This window comes from Pan paniscus, chromosome 4 (genome assembly GCF_029289425.2).
Source record: "Pan paniscus chromosome 4, NHGRI_mPanPan1-v2.0_pri, whole genome shotgun sequence".
Lineage (NCBI taxonomy): Eukaryota > Metazoa > Chordata > Mammalia > Primates > Hominidae > Pan > Pan paniscus.
Window position 1 is genome coordinate 166,484,944 of NC_073253.2, and position 14,532 is coordinate 166,499,475.

The window sequence follows — 14,532 nt, forward strand, 5'->3', positions numbered from 1 at the left end:
AATTTTCAGTGTACAAGTCATTCACCTCTTTAAGTTTATTCCTAATTATTTTATTCCTTTTGTTGCTATTTTAAATGGGATTGTTTTCTTTTTTTCTTTTTTTTTTTCAAGACAGTGTTTCCCCCGTCACCCAGACTGGAGTGCAGTGGCGCAATCTCGATCTCGGCTCACTGCAACCTCCGCCTCCTGGGTTCAAGTGATTCTGCTGCCTCAACTTCCCGAGTAGCTGGAACTACAGGCGCGTGCCACCACGCCCAGCTAATTTTTTGTGTTTTTAGTAGAGATGGGTTTCACCGTGTTAGCCAGGATGGTCTCCATCTCCTGACCTCGTGATCTGCCCACCTCAGCTTCCCAAAGTGTTGGGATTACAGGTGTGAGCCACCGCACCCGGCCCATATATGGGTCTTTATTGTGTTAAGATAACTTCCTTTTATACCTTCTTTTTTTATTTTTATTTTTATTTTTTGAGACAGAGTCTTGCTCTGTCACCCAGGCTGGAGTGCAGTGGCGTGACCTCAGCTCCCTGCTACCTCTGCTTCCCAGGTTCAAGCGATTATTCCGCCTCAGCCTCCCGAGCAGCTGGGACTGCAGGTGTCCCACTGTGCCCGGCTAATTTGTGTACTTTTAGTAGAGACAGGGTTTCACTGTGTTAGCTAGGATGGTCTCAATCTCCTGACCTCGTGATCCGCCCGCCTTGGCCTCCCAAAGTGTTGGGATTACAGGTGTGAACCACCGCACCCTGCCCATATATAGGTCTTTATTGTGTTAAGGTAACTTCCTTTTATACTCTCTTTTTTAATTTTAATTTTTTGAGACAGTCTCGCTGTGTTGCCCAGGCTGGAGTGCAGTGGTGTGACCTCAGCTCACTGCTACCTCTGTTTCCCAGGTTAAAGCGATTATTCTGCCTCAGCCTCCTGAGCAGCTGGGACTACAGGTGTGCCACCACGCCTGGCTAATTTGTGTATTTTTAGTAGAGATGGGGTTTCACCATGTTGGCCAGGCTGGTCTCGAACTCCTAACCTCAGGTGATCCACCTGCCTTGGCCTCCCAAAGTGCTGGGATTACAGGCGTGAGCCACCACTCCTGGATTTTTTGTTTTAATTTTTTTTTATTTATTTATTTATTTTTTTTTTGAGACAAGGTCTTGCTCTGTCACTCAGGCTGGAGTGCCGTAGTATGATTATAGTTCACTGCAGCCTCAACCTCCCAGGCTCAAGCAATCCTCCTATCTCAGCCTCCTGAGTAGCTGGGACTGTAGGCACATGCCACTATACCCAGCTAAGTTTTGTATTTTTTGTAGAGATTGGGGTTTTGCCATGTTGTCTAGGCTGGTCTCGAACTTCTGGACTCAGGCAGTCCTCCTGCCTCAGCCTCCCAAAGTGCTGAGATTACAAGGGTAAGCCACCACACCCTGGCCTATACCTATTTTTTAAAAAATAATTTCAACTTTTATTTTAGATGTAGGGGTACATGTGCTGGTTCCTTTCTTCGTTCCTTCTCTCTCTCTTTCTTCCTTCCTTTCTTCCTTCCTTCCTTTCTTTCTTTTTTGTTTTTCATTTTTTTTTGTCTCACTTTGTCACCCAGGCTGGAGTGCAGTGGCGCCATCTTGGCTCACTGCAGCCTCAACTTCTCGGGTTCAAGCAATCCTCCTGCCTTAGCCCCCAAAGTAGCTGGGACTACAGTCGCATGCCACCATACCCAACCAATTTTTTTGTATTTTTTGTAGAGATGGGGCTTCACTGTGTTGTCCAGGCTGGCCTCAAACTCCTGAGCTCAAATGATCCACCTGCCTCAGCCTCCCAAAGTGCTGGGATTACAGGCATGAGCCACCATGCCCGGCCCATGTGCTGGTTTCTTACATGGGTATATTGTGTGATGCTGAGGACTGAGATGTGAATGATCTTGTTACCCCGATAGTGAGCATAGTACTCAATGGTTAGTTTTTCAACCTTTAACTCCCTCCCTCCCCCATCTAGTAGTCCTCAGTATTTATTGTTGCCATCTTTATATCCATGAGTATCCAATGTTTAACTCTCACTTATTAAGTGAGAACATGCAGTATGTTTTGTGTACCTGCATTAATTCACTTAGGATTATGCCCTGGAGCTGCATCCATGTTACTGCAGAGGACATGATTTCATTCTTTTTATGGCTGCATAGTATTCCAGGGTGTATATGTACCACGTTTTCTTTATCTGCTCCACTGCTGATGGGCACCTATGTTGATTCCATGTCTTTGCTACTGTGAACAGTGCTGTGATGAACATATGAGTGCATCTATCTTTTTGGTAAAACAGTTTATTTTCTTTTGGATATATACCTAATAATGGGATTGCTGGGTCGAGTGGTAATTCTGTTTTAAGTTATTTAATTACAGGTGCGCACCACCATGCCTGGCTAATTTTTGCATTTTTAGTAGAGACGGGGTTTCACCATTCTGGCCAGGATGGTCTCAAACTCCTGACCTTGTGATCCCACTGCCTCAGCAGTGGGATTACAGGCGTGAGCCACCACCTGGAAACATTATTTTTAACCACTGCCAAACATTGTCATTGTCTGAATGTATGGCAGACCTTTCAATGCATCTTTGACTATTTCTTTAGGATAAACCTCTAGAAGTGAATTACAGAATCAAAGGGTAAGAATTTTAAAGATACACGCTACATCATCTTAAAGTTGTACCAATTCATATTCCAATCAGGAAGATGTGAAAGGGCCTGTTTTCTTGAACCCTCCCCAACTCTGCATATTAGCAACTGTGTTGGTCAGAGTTGCACTGCAGATAACAGAATCCACTCTAACTGAAAGCAGAGTTATCGCCAGTTATTAGGAAATCATTAGGACATTGGGAGAGGCTGGTCCAAGCTCCCAGGAATAAACCCAGAACCATATTGCAAAACTGGTTCACTAAGGGAGCTATCTCTGCCACTGTCTGGAAGCCTGGGAATAAGAAAGTTGTGGCTGGAGGCAGTGGCTCAAGCCTGCAATCACAGCACTTTGGAGGCCGCGACGGGTGGATCGCTTGAGGTCAGGGGTTCGAGACCAGCCTGGCCAACATGGCAAAACCCTGTCTCTACTAAAAATACTAAAATTAGCTGGGCATGGTGCCTGTGCCTGTAATACCAGCTACTTGGGATGCTGAGGTGGAAGAATTGCTCAAACCTGAGAGGCAGAGGTTGCAGTGAGCCGAGATCAGGCCACTGCACTCCAGCCTGGGTGACACAGCGAGACTCTGTCTCAAAAAAAAAAAAAAAAAAAGAAAGTTGCCATAATGACTGCAGTCTCTAGGCTCACAGTGCCCCTGTCATGATTCACACTATCAAAATGGATGCATCTTAACTCTCGTTAAACTAGGAATTGGATCCTGGGTCTTCTACTACAAGTGCCACAGCAGCTCCAAATGCCTCCGTAACCTGGGTTACTGGCCAAAACAGCATAACTGACAGAATGATGGCTTCTGCTTCATAATTCCAATTTTTATTTTTCAAATTTCGTATGAGCACATTGGGGACTCCGAGCAATGTAGCGTTTTGCTTTCCAGCTTTTAGCAGGCAGTAAGACATGATATACAGTGGCTGGAATGGAGCTGAATGAGCCAGTCTGTAGTATCTGCCACAGCCAATTCCTTTGGCAGCATTCACACATTGCTGTCTTTTTTTTTTTTTTTTTTTTTTTTTTTTTTTTGAGGTAGAGTCTCACTGTCGCTCAGGCTGTAGTGCAGTGGTGTGATCTCGGCTCACTGCAGCCTACACCTCCTGGGTTTGAGCAATTCTCCTACCTCAGCCTCCCGAGTAGCTGGGATTACAGGTGCCTGCCACCATGCCCAGCTAATTTTTTTGTATTTTTAGTAGAGATGAAGTTTCACCAGGTTGGGCAGGCTGATCAATAACCCCTGACCTCAAGTGTTCCGCCTGCCTTGGCCTCCCAAAGTTCTGGGGTTACAGGCATAAGCCACTGTGCCAGGCTCATATACAGCCTTCTGCCAGTAAATCTCCCAAACAAAAATAATAGCAAAACCCAACATACTCTCCTAAGGGAGCCATACCTCACACAATTAAAAATGAGCTTATCCCAAAAAGGAGACCCAAGTCTCATTGCATCCATCTCTACATGATGTTCATTCCTCTTCTAGTATAATCACATACCCTGTAATCTATAGACTCAATGATAAAGTTTACTACCCCTCTATATTAAATATCCTGACTTACTCCATATAATGTAGTAGGTGGGCTAGGCACGGTAGCTCATGCCTCTAATCCCAGCACTTTGGGAGGCCGAGGCAGGCGGATCACCTGAGGTCAGGAGTTCGAGAACAGCCTGACCAATATGGTGAAACCCTGTCTCTACTAAAAATACAAAAATTAGCTGGGTGTGGTGGCACATGCCTGTAGTCCCACCTACTCAGGAGGCTGAGACAGGAGAATCGCTTGAACCCAGGAGGCAGAGATTGCAGTGAGCCAAGATCGTGCCACTGCACTCCAGCCTGGGCGGCAGAGTAAGACTCTGTCAAATAAATAAATAAATAAATAAATGTGTTTGAAATTTTCAAGGTTAGGGCCAGGGTCAGGGTCAGGGTCAGGGTTAGCTGAGCCAGTGAAAGTCAAGAAGAAGACAGTTAGAGGATCAGAGAGAAGCCGTTAACCAGGGACCACGAAGAGAAGCCAACGACGTCTATAGAAGGCTTTGTGTCTGGTGACTGGGCTGAAGTTGCTGTAGGTCAACAGAGCTGGAAGCTGGGAATCAAAGCTGAATGTGAAACAGGGGAGAGTGAGGACAAATTAGAACTGGAACCCATGAAGCTATATTGGAACCCACATCTTTTTTTCAGCACCTCCAACCTTGATGCCGTGGGTTACTGCAGAAAAAGCCAGTGCCCTCTGCCACAGAGCTGCACATACACCTGGCCCAGGCCCCAGAGGGCCTGAAAGAGAACATTCAGAGAGGCGAAGCCAGCAAGAGGTGGCACAAGTGAGTCACAGTGGCACCCGGAGACCTTAGAGACCAAGGTAGGAGGATTGCTTGATGCCATAGTGTTGGGCTATGTCACCCAGGCTGGTCTCAAACACCTGGTCCTCACTCCTCAGTGATCCTCCTACCTCAGCCCCACAAGAAGCTGGGACTGCAGATGTTTGCAGAGGGGATTTATTGTGGGAATTGGCTCACATGATTATGGAGGCTGAAAAGTCCCACGATAGGCCATCAGCAAGCTAAAGAACTAGGGAAGGCAGTAGTGAGGCTCAGTTCAAGTGCAAAGGCCTCAGAATCAGGGAAGCGGATGGTGTACCTCTGTGTTCAAGGCCAAAAGCCTGAGAACCTGGGGGCTGCTGGTACAAGTCCCAGATTCCAAAGGTTATAGAACCTGGGCCAGGCAGGGTGGCTCCTGCCTGTAATCCCAGCACTTTGGGAGGCCAAGGCAGGCGGATCACTGGAGATCAGGAGTTCAAGCCTGGCCAACATGGCGAAACCCCATTTCTACTAAAAATACAAAAATTAGCCGGGCATGGTGCTGCGTACTTGCAGTCCCAGCTACTTGGGAGGCTGAGGCAAGAGAATCACTTGAACCTAGGAGGCGGAGGTTGTAGTGAGCCAAGATCACACCACTATACTCCAGCCTGGGCAACAGAGCAAGACTCCATCTGAAAAAAAAAAAAAAGGTCAGAGAACCTGGAGTTCTGATGCCCAGGGGCAGGAGAAGTTGGATGTCTCAGCTCCAGAAGAGAAAGAACAAATTCACTTTTTTTTTTTGGCTTTTTTATTCAATCTGGGGTTCATTTTTGCTTTTTTATTCAATCTAGGTTTATTCAATCTAGGGGTTCACTGATCTGGGACCCTCCAGCAAGATGGTATTGGTTTTGGTTTCAGATTTGGTGGAGGTGGTGATAGTGGTTTCCACTTGGCCTTTTCTACCCTAACAGCGCTCATTCCACAAGTCAGGGAGCCAATGTGGGGATTCAGCTGATTGGATGGTGTTCATCTACTTTGGTGAGAATAGATCTTCCACACTCAGTCGACGATTCCAATGCCAATGTATTCTGGAAACACTCTCACAGATACACACAGATGTAACGCTTTACCAGCTCTCTGGGCATCCTTAATCCAGTCAATTAACCATCACAAACACCACTGGATCTTCTGGGTCATATGGCCCAATGTGGGAGCAGCATGGTAGCCTGGACTTGCTGCAGAGTTTTCACTTGTTCCAGACTCTACCGAAACCTGGCAGCCTTTGGGTTACTCAGTACACACAATGCAACAGCATGGCCTAGTAAGATACGTGTTGCCTTCAGAATCCAAAGAGGCTTACAAAGCATTGTGCTACTTTCTTGGTGGCAGAAGGGACCAGACACAGAAACTTGCCCTTCATCTTGGAAGGAATATCTCAAAATGTCCCAGATCAGTGAACCCACAGAAAGTTTACTGAGGTGGCAGATGCTTGCAATTTTGTGGGATTTACTTCCTATGCTTTGGGATGTAAGTGTCTCACCAAAATAGCTGTAGTAGTTGCTACTTCCTGCTCACCAGGTCCAACCAACATGATATGATAAAAGGAGTGAACCAACCTAATGTCTTATAGAATGGAAATGCAATCCAGTTCCTTCCAGACTGAAGCAGGACAGAGGGCCTGAGGGGTGATTACCCCTGAGTCAGGACATTGAAGGTGTATTGGTGGCCATGGCGGCTGAAAGTAAACTGTCTGATGGCGTTAATTAATGCGTATGGGCTGAGCGTGGTGGCTCATGCCTGTAATCCCAGGACTTTGGGAGGCTGAGGCAGGCAGATCACCTGAGGTCATGAATTAAAGACCAGCCTGGCCAACATGGTGAAAACCCATCTCTACTAAAAGTACAAAAATCAGCCAGGCATGGTGGTGCTTACCTGTAATCCCAGCTACTCAGGAGGCTGAGGCAGGAGAATTGCTTGAACCCAGGAGGCGGAGATTGCAGTGATCCAAGATCATGCCACTGCACTCCAGCCTGGGCGACAGAGCAAGACTCTGTCTTAAAAAAAAAAAAAAAATTAACAGATATGGAGGGGAAAAGTGTTCTCCAATAGCTGAACAGCAGGGCCTGGGGGATGTGGTGATTTATTTCAGAAATGAAACCATATCTAGGACAGCAATGCAGTGGCAGTCCCTACTGATTAAGTTTACAAAATCCACTGTCATTCTCCAGGGTTCACCTGTCTTCTGCACAGACTGAAAAGGTGAGTTAAATGAGGATAGGGTAGGAATCACCACCTCTTCAGATTCTACCAAGTCCTTGATGGCGACATTAGTCTCTGCAATCCCTCCAGCACGATAGTATTGGTTTTGGTTTCAGATTTGGTGGAGGCGGTGATGGTGGTTTCCACTTGGCCTTTTCTACCCTAATAGTGCTCATTCCACACATCAGGGAGCCAATGTGGAGATTCTGCCACTTGCTGAATATATCTATGCCAATGATCCATGCTGAAGAAGAAAATTTTTTTTAAAATTATTATTATACTTTAAGTTTTAGGGTACATGTGCACAATGTGCAGGTTAGTTACATATGTATACATGTGCCATGCTGGTGTGCTGCACCCACTAACTTGTCATCTAGCATTAGGTATATCTCCCAATGCTCTCCCTCCCCCCTCCCCCCACCCCACAACAGTCCCCAGAGTGTGATGTTCCCCTTCCTGTGTCCATGTGTTCTCATTGTTCAATTCCCACCTATGAGTGAGAATATGTGGTGTTTGGTTTTTTGTTCTTGTGATAGTTTACTGAGAATGATGATTTCCAATTTCATCCATGTCCCTACAAAGGACATGAACTCATCATTTTTTATGGCTGCATAGTATTCCATGGTGTATATGTGCCACATTTTCTTAATCCAGTCTATCATTGTTGGACATTTGGGTTGGTTCCAAGTCTTTGCTATTGTGAATAGTGCCGCAATAAACATACGTGTACATGTGTCTTTATAGCAGCATGATTTATAGTCCTTTGGGTATATACCGAGTAATGGGATGGCTGGGTCAAATGGTATTTCTAGTTCTAGATCCCTGAGGAATCGCCACACTGACTTCCACAATGGTTGAACTAGTTTACAGTCCCACCAACAGTGTAAAAGTGTTCCTATTTTTCCACATCCTCTCCAGCACCTGTTGTTTCCTGACTTTTTAATGATTGCCATTCTAACTGGAGTGAGATGGTATCTCATTGTGGTTTTGATTTGCATTTCTCTGATGGCCAGTGATGGTGAGCATTTTTTCATGTGTTTTTTGGCTGCATAAATGTCGTCTTTTGAGAAGTGTCTCTTCATGTCCTTCGCCCACTTTTTGACTGAAGAAGAAAATTACAAGCTCAGGTTGGCCAATTACCAATTCAGGACCTGGTATGAGTCAGAAGGCCTCTATGGTAACACTTAAGGCACCTTCATCGAGAGAGCACACCATGCTGAAAATCACACCCAAGACTTGATAGCAACAGAACTACAAAGAAGCCTGAATCTGTAGCCTTTGCTACTCTCCTATGCCACCAGAAGGAAGAAATGGCCCCTTAGACCCGGAATGCTGATATCTAGATAGACCTCATGTGATCTCATTGAAACTCCAGATTCCCCTGAACCCATGGGCCTGCAAGAGTGGCCCATTATCCCTTACTGGTATACAGCAGCATCCCCTTTCTTGAAAAATTTATGTGTTTCAACCAAAGTGGATGCCTTTCAAAATGATATTTGCCCTCCTTGAGATGGGTTACCACCTCCCCTGTGGCTATGAGACCAATAATCAAAGTCAAGTCACAGCGTGGCCTAGCTGAGGAAGTATAGGACCTGCTAGGGAAGAAAATGGCAGAGCTGCAGGGCCCAGAACAGGGAAAAAAGTACCCACTGGGAACGGATACTAAGGGATGAAGGGAGAATATAAGACGCAGTAAGGAAGAGCTTGTTGATATGAAGGATCCTTCCATGGCTCAGGATTCAGCGCCCTACTGAGGGTTCCTGGTACCAGCCCCAGTTGTGGGGGCTCCTGGAAGCTTGGAAAAACTGATGGTGCACATAAATAAAGGTGGGGCGTGCTAGAAAGGTGCCAGGGCAGAGTGCTGAGGAAGTGGCCAAAACACTCATTGTGTAAGACCTGAGAACCTACCAGATGAGCAGGCAAAGGAGGGCCGAGAGATTCTCGCTTTTATTAAGTGATATGAAATGAGTTAGTGAGGGAGCCATTGCCATCACCGAGAAGCTCAGTATTGGCTGTTCTGTGGGGCTAGATGGCAGTTCTTAACTACCAAAGGCAAGGTGGTGGAATGACTCTAATGGGCAGCAAGGCTGGAATGGCCACTGGGAGACTTGATTCCCAGGGATCGCTTATAATGACGAATAGGCCCTGGTGTTCCTAGGGACAAGAAAGTGGGCAGCCAACAAGGAAATGGCAAGTATTTAGATGCTCTGGCAAGATATATGTGCTCCAGAAGGCAAGAAGTTAAACCTCGCAAAGGTTCAGAAACCAGCGAAGCTAGCGAACTGTTCAGGTACCAGTGCGGGATGTGGGAAGATAGGTCAAGTGCATTATTGCATCTGGCAACTCCCACACTAAGAAAGACGCACAAGGCTTGATAAAAGCCTCTTGAGTTTTGGATGTTCTGCTCTCAGAAATATTGTTCTGAGCCATATATCAGATATCAGGTGACTTGAAAGAATGCCAGGTCTGAGTAGTGGGCAGGGCCAGAAAGGGCTCTGCAGCAGCTCCAGGCTGCAGCATAACTGGGCCTGCCATCTGGGCCATATGGCCCAACAGATCCCATCATGATAAGGTTATCGGTGATAAACACATCACGTGAAGTTTCTGTCAAACCTCTAAACAGAGTTTTGGAGCAAGGGCATTCTATCTGCAATAGAGAACCACTTAAGAAAATGGGTTTTTGGAGTGCTACTGTGTCCTGGTAGAGACCGAGCATCTGACTGCTGGAATCAAGTGACTGTCAGACCCACTAAATCCTAAGGTTAGGTGGGCACAGCCTCATTCTACTGTACAGTGGAAGCAGTACACCAGGATTGGGCTCAGACAGGCCCAAAGGGCACAAGTAAGTTATATGAATGGGTGGGCCCAGACCCATGTCACCTGCCTCCATTGCACTAATCCTTCTCTCTCAGCTTATACCTATGGCCTCATGGGAGCTTCCCTATGCCCAGATGACAGAGGAAGAATCATGGGCTGGTTCAGAGATGGGCTACGCCGTAGATGGGCCTATTTTTTGTATAAATAAAATATTTGCATTTAAAATGATGTGAGTTTTAATCCATTGACTTTTATATTTTTCCCTCAACTGCTTTAACATTCTGGGGGAAAACTAGGCATCAAAAGCTACTTTAAGGTATAGAAAAGAAGAGATTTGAATAAGGAAGGAAGGACAGGCATGGTGGCTCACACCTGTAATCCCAGCACTTTGGGAGGCTGAGGCGGGCAGATCACCCGAGGTCAGGGGTTTGAGACCAGCCTGGCCAACATGGTGAAACCCTGTATCTTCTAAAAATACAAAAAATAAAAATAAAAATTAGCCAGGCATGGTGGTGCACATCTATACTCCCAGCTACTCGGGAAGCTGGGGCAGGATAATTACTTGAACCCAGGATGCGGAAGTTGCAGTGAGCCAAGATCACACCACTGCACTCCAGCCTGGGTGACAGAGCAAGGCTCCATCTCAGAAAAAAAAAAAAAAAAAAAAAAAAAAAAGGGCCAGGAGCGGTGGCTTACATCTATAATCCCAGCACTTTGGGAGGCCAAGGCGGGCTGATCACCTGAGGTCGGGAGTTCGAGACCAGCCTGACCAACATGGAGAAACCCCATCTCTAGTAAAAATACAAAATTAGCCGGGCATGATGGCACATGCCTGTAATCCCAGCTACTCGGGAGGCTGAGGCAGGAGAATCACTTGAATCTGGGAGGCAGAGGTTGCGGTGAGCCGAGATTGTACCATTGCACTCCAGCTTGGGCAACAAGAGCGAAACTCCATCTCAAAAAAAAAAAAAAAAAGTAAAATAAAATCAAAATCGACAATTTTTTTTTTTTTTGAGACTGAGTTTCATTCTTGTTGCCCAGGCTGGAATGCAATGGCACGATCTTGGCTCACCGAAAACTCTGCCTCCCGGGTTCAAACGATTATCCTGCCCCAACCTTCCAAGCAGCTGGGATTATAGGCGCCCACCACCATGCCCAGCTAATTTTTGTATTTTTAGTAGAGACGGGGTTTCACCATGTTGGCCAGGATGGTCTTGAACTCCTGACCTCAGGTGATCCACCCGCTTCGGCCTCCCAAAGTGCTGGGATTACGGGTGTCAGCCACTGCGCCTGGCTGACAATGTTTTTCTTAAACCACTGGAGTGTAGAGAACAAACCCTTATGAAAACAGAAATGTCAATTGTGTAATCATTGCTCTAATTAGGTAAATAGGAGTCCTTATGTATCGTTACAAGAATTTCCCTGTAACATCCTTTATGACCCTAAGTTCAGTGACAGTTTGCATTTGGTGGTAAAAGGTTTTCTCCATGGCCTGAATGAAGACCACTAGAAAATACCAGGCAGTGAGAACAGTAACTATCGGATGACTGTTTTCATGCATCCCGTGTCTGGGGACATGGGGCGGTATGCCTCGTCTGTGTCAGAGGGTGGAACTGATGTGTTTGGCGTTGCATAGGATCTGGTGCTCCTTTTCTCCTGGATTCGCATCCCCACCCAGGACCCCCTTTCACTCAACGTTCTGCCCTAGCCTAGTTCAAAGAAGTCATCCAACTTACTCTATCCAGTGGCATTGGAATATATTTGATATATATTTGTCTAACAACATGAAAAAGGGTTTTCTCCTCCTTTTCCGGCAAGGTGCATCCTACTGCTTTGAACTTCCAAGTATGCCTAGTCACCTTTTAAAATGTAGAACAGGCTGGGCGTGGAGGCTCACGCCTGTAATCCCAGCATTTTGGGAGACCGAGGTGGGCAGATCACCTGAGGTCAGGAGATCAAGACCAGCCTGGCTAACATGGTGAAACCCCATCTCTACAAAAATACAAAAATTAGCCAGGCATGACAGCGGGCACCTGTAATCCCAGCTACTCGGGAGGCTGAGGCAGGAGAATCACTTGAATCCAGGAGGCAGGGGTTGTAGTGAGCCATGATCCCGCCATTGCACTCTAGCCTGGGCAACAGAGCAAGACTCCATCTCAAATAAATAAATAAATAGGCCAGGCGCGGTGGCTCACGCCTGTAATTCTAGCACTTTGGGAGGCCAAGGCGGGCAGATCACAAGGTCCAGAGTTTGAGACCAGCCTAGCCAACGTGGTGAATCTCTGTCTTTCCTAACAATACAAAAATTAGCTGGGCGTGGTGGTGGGCACCTGTATTCTCAGCTACTCAGGAGGCTGAGGCAGGAGAATCACTTGAACCCAGGAAGCGGAGGTTACAGTGAGCTGAGATTGTGTCATTGCACTCCAGCCTGGGTGACAGGGTGAGACTCTGTCTCAAAATAAATAAATAAAATAAAATAAAATAAAATGTAGAACCATTTTCAGAAAAACGAGAATTGCTTTCCTTGTATGCGCTTATTATCTTGACTACCTGAATTGCAAGAGATTTTTATATATTCACACGTCAAAAGTCAGCAACTTTCCTGTTGGTTCATTGTTGAATGTGCTGTAACTGAAGTGTTTTGCAATTAAGATGAGATTCACCTAGAAAAAAAAAAGCTACTTAAAAACAGGTACAGGGAGGTGCACGACTTTTCCTTTCGCTTCTGGTTCCGATAGGGCTCAGCACAGCACCGAAATTTATTCCAATTTTTGATATTTTGTTATCATGGATTTTTTTGCATTCATTTTGATTTTTAAAACATTGCACTAAAATATTATTTATCCTGGCTACTGATTTTTTGACCCCCCCCCCAGTTTTGTGCCCAAGGTGAGTTCCTTACACATCTTACCCTAATCTCATCTCTGCAGCTCAACTGTACAAAAAAGAAAACAAGAAGAATAATCCAGAAACATGAGATTGTGTCAGAGGCGTGTGACCCAGAACAACTCCATCTTGAATAGGGGCTGGGTAAAATGAGGCTGAAACCTACTGGGCTGCATTCCCAGGCGGTTAAGGCATTTTAAGTCACAGGATGAGATAGGAGGTCAGCACAAAATACAGGTCATAAAGACCTTGCTGATAAAACAGGTTGCAGTGAAGGAGCCGGCTAAAACCCACCAAAACCAAGAAGGCCACGAGAGTGACCTCTGGTCGTCCCCACTGCTACACTCCCACCAGCCTCATGACAGTTTACAAATGCCATGGCACCGTCAGGAAATTACCCTATATGGTCTAAACAGGGGAGGCATGAATAATCCACTCCTTGTTTAGCATATCATCAAGAAATAACCATAAAAATGGGGAACCTGCAGTCCTCGGGGCTCCCCTGTCTATGGAGTAGCCATTCTCTTATTCCTTTACTTTCTTAATAATTTGCCTTCACTTTGCACCGTGGACTCGCCCTGAATTTTTCCTGGCGCACGATCCAAGAACCCTCTACTGGGGTCTAGATCGGGACTCCTTTCCTGTAATAATTGGGCCGGCTGCAGTCGCTCATGCCTGTAATCCCAGCACTTCGGGAGGCCCAAGCGGGTGGATCACCTGAGGTCAGGAGTTCGAGACCAGCCTGGCCAACATGGCTGTATCTTAAAAATACAAAAATTAGCTGGTCGTGGTGGTGTGCACCTGTAATCCCAGCTACTCAGGAGGCTGAGGCACAAGAATCGCTTGAACCTGGGAGGTGGAGGCTGCAGTGAGCCGAGAGTGCTCCACTGCACTCCAGCCTGGGTGACAGAGCAAGAGTCCGTCTCAAAAAAAAAAAAAAAGAAACAAATGAGATTGGTAATTTATAGGCAGTAGACAGGAATAGGGTAGAAAGGATAGGGGAAGTGATATCACTCTGAGCCATCCTTTTTGTATATTTCTGACTTTTAAAACCATGTAAATATTTCACATACTTAAAAATGAATGAAAATGTAATCAGCAAAGATGGGATAGGGCCCCAAATGGAATACAAACAAAAACAATAAACTGGCCAGGCTCAGTGGCTCATGCCTGTAATCCTAGCACTTTGGGAGGCCAAGGCGGGTGGAATGCCTGAGCTCAGGAGTTCGAGACCAGCCTGGGCAACAAGGTGAAACCCTGTCTCTACTAAAAAACAAAAAATTAGCTGGGCATGGTGGTGTGCGCCTGTAACCCCAGCTACTCGGGAGGCTGAGACAGGAGAATTGCTTGAATCTGGGAGGCAGAGGTTGCAGTGAGTCGAGATCTTGCCACTGTAGTCCAGTCTGGGCAACAGAGCGAGACTACATCTCAAAAAAAAAAAACAAAAAAACAAAAAATTAGCTGTAGCAAAAATGAATACCAAACCACACTGGAGATGGAGGAAGAAAATAACTACCCTAAGTAACTCTGGAAAAGAGCATTTTTGGCTATGTCCTATAAGGCCAAAAATAAATAAATAAATTGAGCATAAGTATTATACTTAGTAGTTTTTCTCATGGCTATATA